The sequence below is a fragment of the Excalfactoria chinensis genome, chromosome 12 (genome assembly GCF_039878825.1).
Source record: "Excalfactoria chinensis isolate bCotChi1 chromosome 12, bCotChi1.hap2, whole genome shotgun sequence".
Taxonomy (NCBI): Eukaryota; Metazoa; Chordata; class Aves; order Galliformes; family Phasianidae; genus Excalfactoria; species Excalfactoria chinensis.
This window is the reverse complement of record NC_092836.1, coordinates 10,253,489-10,272,370: the sequence shown is the minus strand read 5'-3', so window position 1 is coordinate 10,272,370 and position 18,882 is coordinate 10,253,489. Positions and strand designations below refer to the sequence as shown.

At 42.6% G+C, this 18,882-nt stretch overlaps 1 protein-coding gene across 8 annotated transcripts in view; it reads left to right on the top strand.

Moving 5' to 3' along the window:
• Positions 1-18,882, top strand: part of CHCHD6 (coiled-coil-helix-coiled-coil-helix domain containing 6) — a 100,575-nt gene that overhangs the window by 34,576 nt on the left and 47,117 nt on the right. The gene's annotated exons all lie outside the window — the stretch shown is intronic.

Below are 18,882 nucleotides of genomic sequence, written 5' to 3'. Positions count from 1 at the left end.
TAGGGATTTGAATCTCTCCCCTAAATGTGGGATTTGCTTCTCTGTTTAATTGTTTACCATGATGAGTTTTTAAAAATTGATGCCATAAAAATAGGAGCAGCCATGCTGTTCCTTACAATCTAATGCAGTTTTTACTTCCTGGCAAAATGAAATAATATTATAAGTAGCCTTTATTTTTTAATAAATGTGGAGAATAATGTTCTCCAGTTTGAAGCAATTAGACCTCCTGACAGGGAGCTGCATACATTCGACTCATTCTTATGTGACTGAAAAATGCAAAGCAATGAGCAAGGTGGGTCATAAAGAGATGGAAATCAATCAGCTTTACAACCGTCTTGTAGCATCATGGTGAATATGGAACGCAGGAAAATCAGAGATTGTAGAAATGATAGAAAAGTACTGGCACGTCTTTTCCCCTTCTCATTCCTTACTGCTGCATGATTGTCCGTGCAGCAGTTTGGTTTGTTTAAGCCATCGATGGTAAAACATGCCCACGAGCGATTTCACATGATACAATTTTGCAACACTTTAATCTATACAGTTCATTAAAAAATAAACTATTAAAACCATCACTTAGTGCTGCATTCAGATTTTCAATTCTATTTCTAGATAATGGGGATTGTTCAGTGGAATTGCAAACAATCCTAGCAGCCATCGTTCTAATTATCACAGTTGTCCATATGTTCATACGCAAAGGGAATTTTTGCAGTTTGTTGGTCTCATACTGTGTGCTGCCATTACGTTCTTCTCTCCAGATCTGGTCTCGTGAGACAGAAACTGCAGGGAAAATATGTATGTATGTGTGTCCTTTATGGGCAATGGGATGGGGAGAAGTTTGTGACCGACCTGCATTGTGCTTTTCAAATCTTATGCATTTAGCATTTTCAGATCTGCGTCCCTTATGTCTGGGTAACTCTTTAAACAAGGCTTTGTGGGGTTGTTTTGTTTGTTTCGGTGCAGGATTGTTTCAGGGGAGTAATGTTGCTTGTTCACAGCTCTCTGCAAACTGTGGAGATGCACAGAGATTGCCTTTGAGTTCTTACATGTCCAAAGAACAAGTAGATTAAAAGTGCAGGGTTTCTTTCCTCTAATGAAACACTGGGAAGTTTCTAACCCTCAAATGCTGATACAATGTTCATGATAAAAGGGAGGAATGCCTTCAGCCCTTAGTCTGGAGTGGGAGGTGGTGGGGGCTTAGAAGGGAGAGGAGAGAAATGTACTTGAAACAGTGTAATAAAGCTTAATTGTATTAGTTTTGAAAAAGGTTTTCGATCTCTGTGGATAATTTTATTCCTGTAATGGTTAGAAAGATGGAGAACACAGCACAGAGCAATCTTTTTTATTAGCTGTTGCTTTTATATAATTCTGCTTTTATTTGTTGAATACACGCAGACCTTGATGTGTATTTATTTATTTATTTATTTATCCTTCAGTGGTGCCCGAACCTTCCACCTCAGGCTTTTATTTATGCCTGTATATAAATACATGTGCAGCATACGTGCATTAAAAAATCAACAACAACAACAACATAGGTATATTAGAAAAGTAAGGCAAAAGCATCAGAAAGAGTGAGCTGAAGGAGAGGTTTCCTTTCTCTGCTGTTGCTGGAAGGGATGGCCATCTGGAATGTGGACACTGCTTGTCTGAAGGTGTTGTGCCAGGAGGGAGGAGATGTAGTGGTTCAGTGTGGAGTTGAAAAGCCAAATGTTGACCTTCTAGGGTCCATGCTGTCAGGATCTTCCCCCTCTCCCCTTTGCCATAAGTTCAGTTTGGCTTTGTCCCCACTTCTTCCTGACAACAGAACTCAAGATGGCAAGTTCAGCAAATTGGTTTTGAAGGGATTTTTTTTGAATGGTTGATGGAAAGAACCAACCACCTTCCTGGTAGGATGCGAGGAACGGTTGTGTTGTTTCTACTTACAACATAGTATCTACTGTACTGCGTCAGGCAGACCGTGCTGCTTCTGATGGTGGTCAGCTTACAAAGGCTGTGGGGTAAGATGCAAACAACCACCAACCCCCTTTTAAACAAAAGAATCCCTCTGGAGAATGGCTTTGAGAAGGTCTGAAGGGCCGTCAATCGCTGACACGTGGCTTGCTGCACAAGTTTATTTCCATTCAGTATTTTTATTCACTGTAATGGCACTTGGGTCGATGCCAGCATTCTCATCTCAGCCGCTTTTTTCTGCACTTGTTTAGCTCTTTCCCTCAGTATCACGTGGCACTGTGCCACGGGTTAGCTATGTGCACTATAAATTCTTTCACCGATTTCAAATAGTTCTTGTCGTTTAATATGTCTTATGTGAAGGGGATGAAAGGAATTCTTCATTAGTCATTCTCTGTAGATTTCTGTTCTGTTCCCTCTTTTACCTTTTCACTAAGCTGAGCAGTCCTCACCTTTTCAGCCTCTGCTTTGTATAAGTGATGCTTTTCCAGGCTTCTCATTCTGCTTGGTTGTCTTTGAGCCCTTTTCCCCTGCAGTTCTGTCTTTGAGATGTATTGACCAGAATTGAACTCAGTAGTTCCCCTGAATGCGGCGGATTGTGTGAATATATTATCCCTTTATTTTGTAATCTCTAAGAGAGTTCTGTAATCTACTGGACAGAGCGTAGAATTGGAAGCAAAAAACTCCTCATTTTCTAATAGCTGTTTCTCTTTGGGGAGTTTGAAACAATTACTTAGTCCATCTATCTCCGTTACTCCATCTGTAAGATGGAATAGCTTATAAAGAGAGGGCAAAGTGTTGTGAAACAGTAAAGCTATACAAATACTAAAAAGGTTTTGCATGAGATGAACTACGGGTGTACCTTATTTCAAATAGATCTTAAACAGGATTTTGCCAGACAGCTTTGTATTAAAATTTTCACAGGAAAGGGCATGTGTTAAGAAATAACTTCGGTGTTTCTTTTGGGTTTTTCCCACATCTTCTATTAAAATTCTGGAAGAAAAAAAACCTGAGTGCAGCACTGCTTTGTCCCATTGAAGATACACCTAGTTCAATTTGTTGGTCCATACTGACCGACAGTGGCTGCCCAGAGACTGAGTGCAGCATCAGGGCAAATATGTGATATTTGTTCCAAGTGCTTTCTCAGCCTGTGGTCATTTGTGACTCAGTTACTTCCTGAGATGTCTGTGTGTTTGCAGGCCCTAGATGGATCACTGTTATTTTCCATAGTCTAGCCTCTTCTTGAGCATTTCCCCACCCACCTGTGTACTGTGTGAACTAGTGCTTCCTTCTGTGCGTTTTGAACCTGTTAATCTTACTTGTTGCCCTTTCCTTACAAGAGCTGGATCTGTGACAGTTAAGTTCTTGTCTCCCTTTTCACCCCTCATAGTTTTGTGGATCTGTTGTATTCCTTGATTCTATCTCTATTTAGTCTGAAACATCCTCGTTCCTCAGTTTTTCCCTATGGAAGTCTTACCATACTTAAATGTGACCAGCCATGATGGTTAGAAAGGTTTTCACTTCTGTTCAATTGTCCTGGAGAGATGGGAACCAGAACTGCACATGTAGTGATCAGTGTATATAGATAGGCCATGAATTTGTGGTAGCCTTATGAGAACTGTCGTTTGGTTCTCTTCCTTTCTTAGGGAATGTTGAATGCTTGATTTGCATTTCTGACTTCTGTTGAGCAAATGCCACGCACTGCTGCTTCCAGCACACAGCTCTGTCAGTGCAGATTTGAACACGTCAAATAGCTGTCCTAGGATGGAACCAGTAATACAGTTTCTTTGGGAGATGCTCTTTCTATTCCATCCTTTGTGTCAGGTTGTCAGGGTTTGTGTATATATGAAGGGCTGTCATCTTTTTAGACCACTTCTTAAAAATAACAATAAGTTCCAACACGTTTTATTGAACAGCTGCTTTTCAGAGGAGTGGGATACTGATCATGCTCTTAATCTTCCCCACTTGAGTTCTAGCAGTTCATTGTAGTTGCGGGTTTCATTCTCTTGGGTTCTTTGGAAGTGTCTGTTCTGGAGTAGCTAAAGTGTTTCAGTGATTGAGAAAGATGCAGGAAGTGGATCTTAAATGGCCATATGTAAATGCAAGGAGTTTGGAAGTGATGATACAGATGTTCCATTGTAGCCCTATGTTTGCAATATGGCTGTTTCATCTTCAATAAATAGTCCAGTTATGAGACCTGGGTACACTGGTAGGAACAGTTAAACGTTTTTAACTCTAACTTGAAACAGTGGTTTTACATGCCATCCATGTAGTTTGGAGTTGTTTAACTGAAAGTGGGTTTTGTTTCAACTGTTACAAGTGAGTCTTTTTTTTACTGTAGAGTTTCCCTGGATGGAGCGGATGAGTTGGGCATGATAACTCTGAAACGAAAACCTTTGAAATATGCAATTTGAGAGGCTTAAGCTGATGTTGTTTCATTCCTGAATGTGTTACTGATAAACAGGGGCAGCAGGAGATGGAGGGAGCTTGTTGCAGATCATTAGCATACATACTGTCCAGAACTGGGATTTGTGTTAAGGCTTCTGGGTATCCATTGAACTGCCATCTCCAGCTGGTAGAAACATCCTTTTAAAAAAAGAATGATAAGAAAGAAATGCAGTCTCTCCTGCAACCCATCAGATCCCAAGGGATTACACTTAGCATGTTAAGTCATATGCTTTCTCCCAAGTTAATATTTGTTAGATTTGTTTTGCTATGTGGTCTCTTGCTTGGTTTAACCTAGCCAAATTTAAGGGCCGTGCTACAATACAGAAAAACCTGGGTAGCTGTTTGAAGAAGTGTGAAGCAGTGGAGAAGCTGAAGGTGATCTCAGCAGACGAAGTGAAACTCCTTGCTGTAGATTGATGTCTGTTCTTTGGATTTTCCTAAGCTGTGGCTCGTGCGTTATCTTCTGTTAGGTGGCAATGGATAACTGAGAGCGGTGGGTACATTAATATGCAACGATTTCTTCTTGTGGCTTTTCAGAACAGTAACAGAAGAGGTATTCGTAAGCTATAGTGTATTTATGTTAGTGGGAAAGGAATGCATTAAATAAATAGATTTTTTTTATTAATGAAGTAGACTTCACTTCTTTCTCTGCTTAGCTTCACAAACCTTGTAATTATGTGTGAGGCATTCACCTGGTTTGGTTTGTTTAAATGAATCTTTTTGCTATTGTACTTACCATGAAATTTATGTTTGTAAGGCATTTAGTGTGTCCTAAATGGGAGAGGGGTGAACTTACTCTTGTTTGTTATTCATATTGGCCTCTATCCTTGTTCTTGGAGCAGCCTCTTGCTCTGTGGGGCAGAGAAAAATGGATGTGCATTGACAAAGGTGGCCAGGGGCTTCTTATGGAGGAGATGAGGAACCCTTTCCCATTCCCTCCCAGGATGTTTCCATATCTGAGACCTGCAGAGCGCTCACCTAGCCTTGCGAAAGAAAGCTGTAGAGAAGTGTTCTTGAACTGAGCCCTCTGCCCTCTCAGTGGGAATTAAACATTCAGTGCCGTACTCTTAAATGAGTTGATAGTTCCTGGCGGGTGTAGCTGACACCATTTATTTTCTCAATAAAATGGCCTGTAACATCTTAGGGCTGCGTGTGAGCTATTGCAGTGCGTGTAATGGCTGCTTTGTTTGCCCCTGGTCACTGTATCACCAGTCGCTAACTTATTGCTCTATAAAGTGCCGTGGGATACTCTGAGGGGGAACAGAGAGCATGAAGCTAAGCAGCTCTCCAAAAATGCCTTCACCTTTCAGAAGTACTCCTTGTCCCCTCCTTCATAATTCAGTTTTACTATATTTCCTTTTTTTTCTTTAGCTAATTTGTTGAAATCTCATCTCATCCCCTGCTGCAAACCTTCCTCTTCCCCAAACTGCTGCAGTGCGTTGTGGGGCTCTACAGCAGTTCTGTTCCACAGAAGCGGTTTGCCTTTCAGGCCAGTGGAGCAATGTAGTGAAGCACCCAGTTCATCGAACTGTTGATTTCATCTTCTGAGTGCAGAAGGTTAATCCATGGTGTAGTTTTCTGAAATAGACTGATAAGATCCCTCCTAATCATCCAGATCACTTCTCAGTTGCTCGGGCTGGCTGTCTGACACTGTGGTGTTCCTTTTCAGGCTCTAGCCTTGGATTTTTAGAGAAGTAAGATTTTATCCCATTTGTCAATGAAGTTTTGGAGCAATGACAAAAGGAAATAATAACAAAACTGCCATCTGAAGTGCTTTTGACCTTCCATCCTCCTCCTCTCTTTCAGTTATTCACGCTATATGTTATGCTGGTGGAAGAGGAGGGGCTGCAGCATCCCTGATTCCTTCTTCCTGCTGGTACCCACAAGGCAGCATGGGGCAGAGGCTGTGCTTCCACCGTGGCTCTGCAGCATCCCTATCTGCAGGGAGAGGCTGTTTTGTGCTGCCACCCGCAGCCTTAAGCCCACTTCAGTGCCCTGTGCTCAGTTCCCCTGTTTAATGATTGTTTTGCTGAAAGCTTGTAAAGTTTAGTAGTTAATATACCTCAGTACGGCAGCTTTTAGAGATCAGATAAATTGATTGGTAATTTGATGAACTCAAAGAACATCTATAATAGCGTAAATAAAATGCGTTAGATGTCAGCACTGCCTCTCTGCCTTCTCTGCAGCCTGTATGTTTGCTCTTCAATATGTGTTGACTGATGTACAGTACATTACATCAAATTACGAGCAGCTTCTATGCAAACAGCAACTAAGTGTTTTCTTCCTTTTCAGTCTTCAGCATTAGTATAGAGATGCATTTGCAGTCTGCGTGCTGAAGGGTGAACTGTCAGAGCCTGCCGGGTGATTTTGTTTCCCTGGCATTTAGAGTACCTTTGCAGAGGAGAATGATGCTTATGGGCTGCTTCGTCTTGGAGGAATCCATCCTCAGGCTCGACTTGTGAAATAAATGTGGCAGCGTGTGGTTTGAACTTAGTGTTTTAACACTGAATTTAGCAGCTGAATTTAGATAACAATCTGGTATCTGGTCTCATCAGTGTATCACTATGAAGACTTGTTAAAGGCAGAACAAAAAGACCTAGAATGTAATCTTGTCTCTTTGTTAGAGCTTAGTGCTGGAGTGTTTGTCCAGTCTGGTCCATAAAGAGCAAAACAAGCCATGCTTTTTTCTTCCTTTTGAGAGCTGTTTTCATTACCTAATGTTTCTGATGCCTACCCTTCTCCCCCTTCCTCCCCCCTTTATATTCAATCCAGTTTTCCTTCCTTATCATTCATTTTCTTATTGCCTGATAGTTTAGAGTTCTGTTTTCTGCCTTTGTGCTTTTTATATGCAGAATGGTATTTATAAATGTGTGTACATGCAGGTAGCACTGTTAGCAGTAAAGACGGTGCTGCTTTCTTAGTGGAAAGCAGGACAGACACACACACACACATATATATAAAATTTATATATACACGTGTGCACACGTGCTTGCTGTCTGTCTCAGCTATTTTTTGCTGTGGTGTAGTTGTGCTGTAGCACCAAGTACGTTATCCTGCTACAATAAATACCAGTGCTGCCTGTTATTTCTGTGTAATTGGCCAACCAGTGTACAATTAATTTTTGGCCCTGTTATTGCAGTATTGGCTATTTTATGAAACTGTGGAGAGCTAGCACAGTGAATTGATTAAATATGTTGCAGACCTTAGGCTGAAGTCTGTGTGTCTGCTGGGATTTAGATGATTGAAGCTCGAGTTCCTCCTGGGATATTCCAGATTTAGAGTTGGCCTTGGAAATTGTTTCAGGTAGACAGAACTTCCCTGTGTGTGGAGTCCACGTGCACAGGACCCTGACTTTGGGGAATGTGAGATTTCTCTTTCAGCCCGCAGCATTCCTTCTGTGTGCGGTAGGAAAAAAGGCATCGATATTGTGACTAAAAATAAGACCAAGGCTTAGGTCCATATCTAAAACGCCCATAAATTGTTGCGTTGCCCTTATGGAACGTGCCTTTATCACACTGATAGAAAAGTACAGTTGTTAATTACTCTGACAACCGGGCAGAACTTCTCAAATTTATGCTGAATTAAGGGGACCGGGGATCAAGCTTTGAAAAGGGACTGCCCTGCATTCCTGGTGGCTGCACTTCTGAAGGGAGGGTGCTCACTGGTTTACTATGGATGTGTTAAATGCATGTTTCATGACAGCCTTGGGCCGCTTCTCTGAAGGTTTTCCTCCATCTGTCATTCATTTTAAAGGAAATTATAAATAAAAAAGCTATTCCAATTTCTTGAACATATAATGCACCTTCCCAGAATGACTCAAGTAGTTTGTAAATAACATGTTTTAATATTCTTAAATATACGTGTGCTGGGAGGCTCACTGTGAGGTCTTGAACCACTGCAAATGGTATTTGTTTTTGTCTGTCTCGTGTCCTGACCCCAGGATGTTATCTGGGGAGCTTTCTGCTTGTTTTCTGGGGTTGGCCAGTTGTTCAACTGCCCATTCTGCTGCCCCCCAAAATGATTCCTGTCTCAGTTTACCATTAAACACTTTGAGTCCAATAATGAGGGTTACCTGAGTAACCTATTTGCAGTCTAGCCCCATTATAAGTACAAAATAATGACTAATTTTGTTTGGTGTTTTGTTTTTACTGAAGATAACGAATGCATCTCATGGACTTTTGTGTGGAGTCCAACACTGACACATGGGGAGTGGATGGGTTTGTCCTATTACCTGCAGGTGGAAGGTGCTGCTGGGAGCAGCAGCAAAGGACACTTCTGTGCTGACAGCCTGCAAGGGGCAAAAGAGGAGCAAGAGATAGGAGGGAGAAATGCAGAGCTGAGATGAAATGCGAAGCCTCCAAACTGAGAAGGCTTCCAGTAAGTACATTATTTCAAAAGAACAGCTAGCATTTCTTTTCCTTCCCAATTACTGCATCTCCAGTCTTTTCTTAAGGAAAAAAGATGTAATTCCTCCTTCTTTCCCCCTCCCTGTTCTTCTGAACACAAGCCATGCTTTTGCTTCTGTAACTCCAAGCTGCAACGTTGTTGCCAGCTTGAACGCTTGGGTCAATCCAGGAGTGCCTGGATTTATTTTTTTCCCTTAGGGATGTTTTATGATGTATTGGATGCTATGGAGAAATAATTTGATTTGCCCTGACATGGAGCAAGCCTTGAACTGACTGGGCTGTGGTTCCTGAAATGGGGAGGACAACTCATACAGACACATGAAATGCTGTGTGCCCGCCTGGGCATGTATGTGAATGGAGAACTTTCAGCTGCTCTCCAGAGCCATTATTTTTTAACATTAATTTTCATAATAGCTATGTAAACCATAAAATTTCCTTTGGTCTCTCAGGGGATTACGAATAATATATGAGGTCTTTCCTATGTAGGTCATTCCTTCAGATAGAGCTTTCCATAAGCAGTACCAAAAAGCTGTTACTTCTTGCTGGCTAATCATTGGTTTGTGTGGCACTGAGATAATTTCTCCAGTAAGAGGCAAATGTTTGTTGCAGCAACAAAAAACAGTGTCCTAGCAGTTGATATTTTTGATAGGGGACGTGTGTCCCGGTGATGAATAGGGAATTTCACCCCATGAGGGGTGAATAGGGCAGGGCTGGGTTACAGCTTTGGGTGATTGGTCTCAGTGGAGAGAGGATTTTGCTCCAGGTCTGCAGTGCTTGTGGATTTATTTCCTCCTGTTTTTCTCCAGTCCAGGTTTAGTTTCGTCCCTTCTTTGCATTCCTGTTTGCATTTCTGAGCTCCAGCCACCTGCAGCTGAATGTTAGCCAGGAGGTATAGCTGATAAACTTACACTTTGCTTGTGAGCCTGAGAAGTCCACTTATGACAGTTTCTCAAGTCTTTTCTTGTCATACCCTTTATAATTACCGATGCTTATACCTAAGTTTTTCTTTTGGAAAGCATACTTGTATGGATTCCGTGTTTAGCTCAAGGTGTGCTGTCTGCACAAGGTAATTCTTGCTGTTGGAAATGTTGCTTAGAGGTTAAATTCTGAGAGTGGGTTTAGTTTATGTCTGAGTGTGTGACACACTGCATGTGATGCTTTTCCATTTATGTTCTTGAGATGCCTTTGCAGCAAAGTCATACCATTATTTTTCTGGTTTGAAGCTAAGATGTTATTATTCCTGTTATTTCACTGGATCAGAAGTGGGAAGCCCTTTGCTCCCTTTCCTCTACCTTGGTTCTGTATTGCAGTTCTAATCTGGTGGTGGCCTACAGTTGTTGGAAGCTGCAGGTGATGGTGTGAGCCAGGGCTGTGACCATCCGTGCTGGAGGATGGAGGGATGAGTTCTATGTCTGCCTTGGGGTGCTGGATTTCCATGTTAATATTTCCTTCTCAGTAGCCCCTCTGTGCAAATGTCTCTCTCCTCCTTTGGCATCCTGTGGTCCTTCTGCTCAGAGGAGCTTCTCTTTGCAGGCTTCTCAAGCTCTTCGACAGCTAGAGATATTTCTTCAATGCTTTGTCCTCTTCAGAGGACGCAGAATGACTCTGTTGAGAACCATATGAAAGAAAAGATGTCTGAAAGCAGGGAGAACAAGGCTGTCAAATGTTGGAAAAGAAACTGCTTACAAATACTTTCTGATTTCTGCCTTATCCTTATTACCATCCTTCCTCCTTTGTCCTCCTTGGCTTTTTATCTTAGGATAAACATCATATTTATTTTCAGTTGACTGTGGGGAGGATTTCAATCCATTTTGAATAGCAAAATAAATAGGATGCTGGCATTCCCTTCTCCAGAGTAACTGATGCCTTGAGGGAGAACCAGAGGTTTTATAGCAGGTAGCACCATAAAGGGAGGCCAAAGGGATCTCCGTTCTTCCATTTTCTTGTTATCACTGCTTTGTGTTATGTTTTATTGTCCTTTTTAAATAGTAATCAGTATTTCTTGGTAAAAAGAGAACCTAATAATTGTTATTTTCTGATTGTAAAATAAACAATACCGTTGCTTTTTATTGTCTAAGCATATATTAATAAAGGGGAATGAAGTCAGGTTATCCTCATAAAATTACTTCTGAGCTGCGGAGCTGGGAGTTTTTCCAGCTGTTCATTAACTAAGATTTCTAGATCCCTGGAAGAGAAGTGAATGTGGTCTCCATTTAAAATAAGTAAATCTAAAAAACACTTGCTATGACTGAGGTCAGCGTATATCAAAGTAGCTTTTGTTATTTCGCTTTCTAGTTGTCCACGTATGGCCTTTTTTTCTTTAGATGTACTGATTACCAGCAACCTGAGCTTGAAGTTTTGAATAATGAGCTCCTGAGCATCTCCAGACAGAGCTGCAAGCCACCGGGTGCTTCTGAAAGTATGGATCTGTCTGTGTCATTAACTATGTACAGTGACCTGTAAAGTCCTAGCGGTCTTTTTGGCCGTAATCATTAAACCAGCCTCTACCACAGGATAAAATGGGAAGAGAAGCTGCAGGCGTAGGGAGAGAAACCTGACTGAAAATACAAATATCTTCAGAAAACGCTCTGGGAGTAATAATCATAAAGAAAAAGTGTGGTGGCAAAATAAATTGCTGCCGATATAATTTTTCTTCCTTTCCCAAGTTTGCCTCTAGTATGGCAGCAGCTTCTCTTTCTTCGATAAATAAATGCAAGGATGAGAATCGCTGCCAAAAACTGTCACATTTCTGGAACTTTCAGCCCCTGATTATTCACATTAAGTCTCCCCCCTCCAGCAGTACGGTATTCTGAATATGTACACCCACCATTCTGTCAGATCTATGCAGTCTGCGTCTGGTTCATCTTCTGTGTCTTTGATGTGCTCCATAACGTAGGCAAAGAGAGGTCTGATAGTCTCTCTAAAAACCTGACAGTTTGTGTGACAATCTGTCCACGGATCCACAGGCTCCTTGTCAACCAAATGAGCCTTTGAATATGGGAGGTTTTCGGCACAGTGCTTGCAGCATTGCATATGCACTAAGGGGAGAGTACAACAGGCTGCCTTGTAACCTGAGAGATGCCTGCGTTTTCCTTAATCATTTCAGGGACATCTCATCATTACTTGCTGGCTGGTTCTCAGCCCTGCACATGTCGGGGTTATTTAGAAAAGCTTGATTTACTGAAAGCTGCACATGGAGAAAAATTTGCAGTTGAGGGTAGAGGAAAGACCCTGGGATGGGGGTGGAGCTTGCAGGCTTTGGCGTGCTTCTGACTGTTTGTTTGTTTGTTTCTTTGAATGACTGTCTTCCTTGCAGTTCCCTTTACCCATGGATGTGGTGCATTTTCTTCAGTATTTTCCAGTCCCCTCGTGCATTCCTCCACCTTAGGTCTCTCCTGCTCTGGGATGCCAGGGTGTTGCTTCCCTTAGCTACCTGTTGTGGAAAGGCATGGGAGTGTGGATGTGATTTAGAAACAGGATAGGAGCCGTTCAGTGGGCCGGCTGCCTGCAGTTCATGAATGTGCTGAGGGTTGTTCTGGAGCTGTCGTGTTCCTGTCCGAGGCAGTGGGAGTTCTGATGGAGGTTCTGTCAAATCCTAGTTTTGGCATGATGGCATCTAACTTAGCTGTAATATCCTTCTCGTTTCTTCCCAAAATAAGCTCCTGTGATGGGTCTGACGGGGGAATGTACTTACCATCTTTTTTTATGTATGACAAGTACTTGATGGCTGCCAATTTGCCACTTCTTATTTTGAAGTGCTGGTCAGCCCCTGAGTGAAACTTCCACTGCAGTGCTTTGGATGCTCTGATAATTCACTTTTTCTCCTCTCCTCCACTTGTACTGACATTGATTCCCCACATGCTTGTCAGTCTCTTGTCCAATGCCTGACTGGCAGAGGCAGCACCTGGCATTGGTCTTTTGCTCCTGGCCCTATGATCGGTAGGAGCTGCAGGTGCACGGCCACAATGGGGCCATGGGGCTGTGGGCACTGTGCGCTGCAGCCCAACCTGGCTTAGGAGTTCTCTGCTGCAGATGCAGAAAAAACCCTTGATGTGTAATCGATGCCTGGGAAGCCTGTTTACCTGCACTTGTCAGGTATAATTGATTTGGGCACTTACTGTGAATTCCTCACCTAGGACTCCTAGCTCCTATATTAGACTCACAGCTGGGAGAGAGAGGAGCAGGGCTCTACTACTGCAGCTGTAGCATGAATCTGGGCCTTTCACATTGCTGTTGCTGTCGTTGTCGGGAAGCCTGGGTTGCCTGCTGGCATTTCATGGCCTTTCTCTTTGAAGGTGCTTTTTACCTTCTGGAGTCTGTGTTTAAAGAATTAATAATGCTATATTTGCGGTCCTTCAGAACAGTGTGCTTTAAAGCAATCTCGTGTAAAAGCAGTGTTTAATTCTTTCTGGTGGTTTTGTTTTTTTTTTTTTTCTTTTCACTCCTTCTTCCCCTTTTAATCACCTCTGTAGTAATGGTTTCTTAATGTTGTTGGCTGGCTTTCTGATTTGCAGTCAACGTGAGGCTTTTCTGCTCGTTTCCAGTGAGGCAATCTCACCCAGTTTGCAGCTCTTCAGAGAAGCTCTCATATTGTTTTCCATGGGGTACGTGTTCTAACTGGACTCTTTCCAGGGCACCTTTGTGGAGTCAGTCTGACTCTGGTGTGTGGTCGTAGCCTGAGACTGCAAACCCATTCTTAGCCTGGTGACACACCTCATTGAGGAGACCTGCTGGATTCACAGTGTGGTGTTGGGCCAGCTTCACCTTTTTGTGCTTGTTATCCCCCTGGATAAACCCAGCTGTGATGCTTCTCCACAAACCTGCCACCTCAGGGTTTGGTGAGGACTGGCATTTTGTGGGATTTTATCTCTGAGAAGCTCCCTAGATGTGCTACAGAATTAATATTTTGCTTTCAGCCCAAGATAACATTACAGGCACGAGAAGAGCTGTTCAAACAGGAATATAATTCTGCCCAGAACTAGTTTAACTTTCCCGTGCTCTTACTGTGGACATTTCTCTTTTTCTGGCTTCTCTGAATCTTAATCCAAAATTTATGATCTCACAGGCCATTGCCAAAGGAAAGAATAGAATGACACAAATTCAATGCTCTCGTTTCATTATTGTTCTCAGCGGGAGGAGTGGATGAACCCACACACGAACAGCAAACAACAGAGCTGTGTTTAGAAGTTGGCTTAGACTAAAAGAAAATATTTTCTCCTTATCAGTAAGCTGTTTGTGGTTGCTTGCATCTCTCCTCTGTTACCTTTTGAGAGAAAAATGTTTGAATTCACATAAAAGCAGTTTAACCCTTGGCTTCTGTGCTCTCGTGACACACTTTATATGCAGTTTTCTCTTTGTTGTTAATTGGCCTCTGTGTATGTGAACTTGCGTTTTCTCATTCCTATCAAGCACAAGTGCTGTCTTTTAGCTAAAATGCAGAGGTTGTTTCTTGCAATGTGTCCTGGAATTCCCAAGCTCCCAGTTCTGGGCCAAGGTTGAAAGCAGTGATTGATGGTGTAGGTTGATTGCAACAGATCCAAAGGGTCATGAAGCAAAAAAATGATGAGTTTGGCTCATCTGCCTCTGTTCCTGTGGGAGGGGTACCAGTAGGTGCAGTAATTTTTCAGATCTGTTAGGAACCATTTGCATGAGACTTCAGAGAGATGAGAACTAACATCCTGATTTATAGTGTGTGTGAACCAGCAACCTGGGGAAGTCTGGGAGACCCTGAGTGCATCTTCACTTCCCTAAGGCAGTAATGCGAGCAGGCTTCCAAAGCTGGCACTGACTGAGGATTTTTCTGTTGCTTTCTGCTGCTCCCCTGGCTGCCCCATGCACAGAGCACTGCTTTCCCTGTCCCCAAGCACGTGGCCGGGCAACAGTTGCATGCAGGTTTATTAGGGTCTTATTTTGTACTTCAGAAGGAGGAATTTGAACATCTGCCAGTTGACACTGGATCCAGGAGCAATAACCTCTGCTTTCCTTTCCCTCTTCTCTCCCGTAACGTGGCTGTGGCTCTCACGCTCCTCCCAGTGTGACTCTGACTTGTGCTTGAAGGTCTGCTGGAAGCTGGCGACAGCTGACATCAGGAGGGGGATGGAAGCGATGTGTCTGTCAGGTGTGAGGCAGATTGTACCATCTAATCCCCGGCTGTCGTCTGCAGCATTTGTCAAGGCCTCCGCTGGCCTGCTCCGTTTCATCAGAGGTATCGCTAGCGTTCATCTAGGCTGGCAGCATTTCAACAGCTGTTAATCCTCTTTGTATCTTTAAGCACTGTGACCGCTGACAAGCTCCCGTGCTTTGAGGTGTCAAAATATCTGAAGATAGCTCCGGTGATTTTTATTTTCATTTTTTTTAATCCCAACGCCTTCTGATCTATTGACCCAATCTGAACCTGATGAAGAAATCTATATCCCAGGCTCCGTTTTTTGCTGCTACTTGATGTTTGCCAAAAATTGTGCCTACATCCTAATTCGTTTCTAGTTCCTCATGCTCACAACGCTTAGTTTTTACGTGTTACCGCAAGTAGTGCATGTTTTACTGAAGTTGTAAGGAATGTGGTTTAATGTCAGTGTGAGAATGAGCTAGCAGGGTTTTCTCTTTATGCTTCAATTGCTTTCCCTCCTGAAATAGCCCTGAGAACTCCTTTTGCTATGTTGTTTTCTTGATTCCTTTGCTTTATGTTGTGGAAAGGACCTGGATGGAGGAACGCTGGGAAAACACAGCTTCAAGTTTTAAATCCAGTTCCCTTTGGAAAGGGAATTTTTAGTCCAAAGGCTTCTAGGGAAGAGTGGAGGGTGAGGATATAGCAGCTAAGCTGTTGCAACAAAGCAGCAGGGTAAAGGAAAATGGTTCTGTTGGTCTTTAGGCTCTAGTTATGTATTTTTATAACTTCTTGGTGTTTTTATTATTTGCTACGAACCATCATTTAATAGCAGGGGAAAATCTTTCAAACGAACATTTCTTTGTTTTGGTTGTTTGTCCTCTCTGGAGAGCTCTCTTCCCATATGGCATCTCTGATGTTCTGAGGTTGCCTCCCCTAAGGCTCAGCTTTATTGAGAGAAGTGAAACGTTTTAGGTGGTTCATTCATTCTTTCTTTGTCTCTTGTTATTTGAGCCCTTACGGTGTCTTTTGGTCATGTTTTTAAGCTTATTTCTGCAACTAACGCTGCCAGGAGCTTTATTTAATAATAGTTGAGGTCTCACGTTCAACTTTTTTCTTTGCGGGCTGCCATTTTATCTCAAGCATCGAATATTGTGAGAGTAAATTAAAAGCTGCCTGGGTGTCCTCTAATTTTGTGTTGAATGTTCTGTTCTGCTGTGCGGCTGAATATTGTTTTAGGAAGTTAAAGATCTTTGCTAAGATTATGGGCAGTTCTGTCTTCCTTTCAAGTGCAAATAGTGCTCCTTGATCCGGCTGAGGAACCCTGGTGGGTGGGTGGGTGGCTCTGCTGGAGACACTGGAAGTTTTCAGGTGGTTCCTGGCTTGCTTCCTCATTTGCAACCTTAATGAGTCGTGCAATTTGTTAAGATATTGAAGCTTTGTGCATTGCCAGAGCGCGATGGGGCAAAATACTGAGGAGATCTTGCATTTGGAGTTGTATAGATTGAGGATATTGGGATGTTTGCTCCCACATGACAGAAGCTGCTGTGCCTGTGCCTGTGCTGAAAGGCCCTTCGTGCTGCCAAAGTAAATGCCATTTTCCCAAGGTGTAGGAAGAGGCCTGGAGGCCATGGAAAACCTGTTTAACAAGCCCTCTTGTAGAATAAACTTGGGTTTAAATGGTAAAACTGTTTTTCTTACTTGAGGAAGCATTTGAAGATAATGATTCATAGCATCGGAAATATTGCATCATTGGGTTTTTGGTTTTTTGAAGGGAAAGAAGGAGGTAGAAGGGAAAGAGTTCTGATCCCGCGTAAGAGGGTCAGTTGAATCCCATGCAGTTGAATCCTTTTAATTTGTAAAACAGGGCAGCTTTCAGCTCTAGGTTGAATGTCTGTGCCCCTCTTTGATCTTCACATTGTGCCATGTTCCTTGTGGTTTCTTTGAGGCCGATCTTCCCCTCAGTGAGAATCTTGCTTCTCCGCTCAGGTTCTCACTTGCCTGCTTTTCATCAGCTTCAGGCTGCGGAGCTGTTTCATACTGGTTTCTTTGCCAGCTATTTTTGTCCATGTATGCAGCTGATTTAGTTGAAGATGGAGCCGGCCGTAGTACTGGGCAGATGAACTCTGCCTAATAAACTGGGCAAGGTTGTGCCGCATCCACTTTAATTGACAGCGCAATCAGCAAATGAATCTGTTGGCTATTTTTTTTCCTTCCTTTAGGTGGGTTAAATGCCAGCCTCATGCTGGGTCTCACGTACAACATATTTGTTCCTGTTTTCCTCTCCTGCTGCTGTTTTACTGCAGAGTGCTGCAGGCTAATAGTATCTGACGGGGCTACTTCCTATTGCCTGAAAAATGTTTAATTTTACTACCTTGCTTTCTCACTTTCCCGCTTTCTCTCATTTTGATCTCTCAAATCCAGTCCCTTTGAGAAATCAGACAGTATGAAATATGAAAATTGCTTGGTTAGTAATTGGGGGAAACGGTGAGGCTTATGAAACCCACGGAGATAACGCTTACATCTACTTACTCATATTATTTAATTTTTAATGGCAAATTTAATTAATGGAGCACAGGTCTTGTGGTTTCATGTGTGAATAAGTAACAGCAGGGAGCTGAAAGTCGTGAGGTCTGTTTACAGGACAGGGAAAAGGCTCCATTAAAAGCTGAACTTTTTCATTATAGGAAGGAATAAAATGGGTTTAATAGCATAGAAGTTTGACCGGTGTGTAGCAAGTAAGTAAATGAAAACGTTAATGGCAATTTTGATAGCAAAATGCATTTTGAAGTGGTTACTCATCCATGATTTTTCACTTTAAGTCTGTCTCCTAGGTCAAAGTTTGGAGAAGGAAAGTCTATTCTGTGGGCTTTTTTTTTCCCCAGTACGTGACATAAATTCAGACACCAGAGATAAATGCTTATATATAGCACCTTGAAGTCTAGGCTTTGAAAACCTTTATAAACCTTCCAATTAGTCAAGCTTCACAAAACTTCAGTGATGCAGGTAGCTGTTATTCCTGGTTTGCAGATGGAAAATGGTGACTTGCCCAAGACTAAAGCAATGGCAGAGCTGCTAATAGACCTTGCGTCATGTCTGTCCTTTCTCTAACCACTGAGAAATGTGTGTAGTCTAAATGTGTGCAGGACAACAGCTGCTTTTATGGGAAAATAAAGAAAGGCAGGAGTAGCAATCTATTTGGGCTGAATTTGACAAGAGAAGATGGCTACACCTGGCACTATGTGAATAGCTGTCTTTGCTTTCACTACCATTTTGTCACTTCTTTGAGTATTGCATGCTTTCTGCATGTGCCTTTTCAGACCAAAGGCCTCACAGGAGAGCTCTGAGTGAGGGAACTGCAGCCATTTCAGCATGAAGTCCGGAGGCTTTGCCTACAGCAGTTCAGTGTCACAAGCCCATGCAGTGAAGCTGCTGGGGTGCGCAGCGGTTCCCTCCTGCTGCTCTGCTTGGGAGGCCTCAGTGCAGCATGGGAGGAATTCATCCTCAGTGCTCGGTGGCTGAGCAGCTCTGAACTAAGACTTTCTGTGCAAGCTCTGGAGAATTTAGTGCAAACTTCTTAAGCCCTGCAGCAAGACACTACAGACTCTGTTTGGCAAAGCCTTAGCTGATACCTGATATGCCTGCCTACGTTGTTAAAAGGGAAACAGGCTGCATAATTTTCTTTTAAAGAATAAGTAACATAAGTAGAAGCACTGAAATGTAAAATGGATTTTCCCGTGCTAGCAGCCAATTTTGATACTTTGCACGTCAGTAACTTACAAGATTCTTCACAGCAATTAATGTAAAAGAACAAAGCACAGCCTAACTCAAAATAACTTGGGGTAGGAAACACCTTGATTTGTGGCTATGTGTATCAAAGCCCTCTCTTTTCCTTCACAAAGGTGAAGTGTGTGAGGAAGACGTGAGTCATAGAATGGCTTGAGTTGGAGGGGACCTTAATGATCATCCAGTTCCAACTCT